Raw genomic sequence first — 2262 nt, forward strand, 5'->3', positions numbered from 1 at the left:
CATGCCTCTGTCCCATTCCGGTTCTGGTGTGATGCTTTTGTTACTGCTTGTTTTTTGATAAACAGGCTTCCCACACGACTTCTTCACATGAAATCTCCCCTAGAGGTATTATTTCATGAAACTCGAGATTACTCTCTTCTCAAAGTGTTTGGTTGTGCGTGTTGGCCACACCTTCGACCATACAATAAGCATAAACTCGAGTATCGATCTAAGAAATGTGTGTTTCTCGGATACAGTCCTCTTCACAAAGGTTATAAGTGTCTCCCCTAGAGGAATTGACCTTTCTAACTCATATTCTGTCGTACCAGCATGGCCCCACTGATTCATTTTTGATCCGAGCATCAAGCAACGCAACCCGGTTCTACTTGACTAAGCCCGTGCTTGTCCAAGGAGGGAGTTTGCTTTACCCAACTCCCCTTTTTGATAACAAGGCAAAAACCTCCGGCCCGGTATTCACGAGTTCAATTTATAAAAAAGTAGCAAACCGACAAAAAGTCATTATCGACTCAAGTAACAACTATTTCGATTTTGTTCACAGCTCATTCCTATCTAAGACATAACGGCGGGCAGGCAAACAACTTGATTCAGGTTGGACTTTCACCCCTAGCCAGAAGTCATCCCCGTATTTTTGCCACATACGTGTGTTCGGTCCTCCAAGGCCTATTACAGCTATCTTCAACCTGCTTTGAAACGGTGATTAGCTACCCGATGGCCAAGATGTGCATTCATATAAAGTAATTTAGTACATACTATCAAGCATTTTCATTTTGCTATTTGAGTTCCAGAGATACATGTGGTAAGTTATGGGTAATGCGGGGGGACTTTAAATGATAATGACTTTGTGTCATTTTGCTATTTTCTATAAATTGGACTGGCCTAAATACGTCCGGATACGACTTCACACGTTCCGGTTCACATGGCGGAGGAAGCAAGTAGGACATTCTATGCCTGGCTCCTTAGCGATTCCTTCACCCCCTAAGGTGTGCGTGGCCAGTCCTATTTAGCTTGTAGGTCCGCAAATAGTGATCTAGCGCTCCCTCCCTGCACGCCTAGTCCTTTGTCTGGGCCGGCCTATTCCGGATTTCTTCCCCAGCGATTTTAGAAAGGTTCTAGAACTGTTTTTTTTCTTTGTTTTATCTTCCGGATTTTTCTTTCTTTTTCCTTTCTTTTTTCCGAACCTTCCTCAAAATTATTTTTCTTTTTTTCCTTTGTTATTTTATTTTCCTTTCTTTTTATATTTATTTTACATTACCTTTTCTTTTTTGTTTCGCTCTCTGTTTTTCTTTTTATTTTTAATTCTGCAAACAACTTTCAAATTGGTTAATATTTTTAAATTCATGAACATTTTTTGAATTTGCAAATAGTTTTTTGCAATCATGAACATCTTTCATAATTTTTTTAAATTCATAAACTCTTTTCTAAACTTGGTGAACATTTTTTAAATTTTTGAATCTTTTTTGAAACTGGTGAACATGTTTTTGACTTGGTGAATATTTTTTGAAATTTGAGAACAATTTCGAAATTCACAAACATGTTTTTTACCGAAAGTTTTTTGAAATATATGATCATTTTTCAAATTCATTAATATGTTTTGAACAGGCGAATATTTTCTGAAATGATATTTTTTAAAACCATTTGGAAAGAATTTAGGAAATTTGCCATTTTTTTAACTTTAAAAAAGTATGCACATTTTTTAATAGGCAATTTTTCAAAAATTCTGAACATTTTAACTTCCCTATGTGTTTTGCTAGATCTTGAGCAGTTTTTTGAATATGCGAACAAATCACAAACTTTTTTTTAATCCGCAAACATTTTATTATGCCCCGAACCTTTTTCGAAACAGTTATCATTTTTTTAATCCACAAGATATTATGATTCTTGTACATTTTTTTTCCAAAATTCGCGATTTTTGGGAATTTTAAAGTCTTTTGAGATCCTGAATTATTTGAAAGAAGAAAAACAGAAGAGAAAAAAAACCCAAAGAAACCAAATGAGAATAACAGGGGGGCGTCGCTCTCAACATAGGCCGGCCCAAAATGGCGCGTGAAGGGTCTGCATGTTCAATCCCAGCGGCCTGGACCAGCAAAACGACCGGACCGTGCGCGTCTTCTCCCAGCGAGCAACGCACTTCGCCCAGCTAAATCCTATTTGGCGCCTTATGGGCCCGCTACAGTACAACTCGCAATCGGGCGCATACCCCACCTCTCCGCTGGGCCGGCCCATCTAGATTTTTTCCTCTGTTTTTTAAATCGCGAAAAAAAA

This window comes from Triticum aestivum, chromosome 3B (assembly GCF_018294505.1).
Source record: "Triticum aestivum cultivar Chinese Spring chromosome 3B, IWGSC CS RefSeq v2.1, whole genome shotgun sequence".
NCBI lineage: Eukaryota > Viridiplantae > Streptophyta > Magnoliopsida > Poales > Poaceae > Triticum > Triticum aestivum.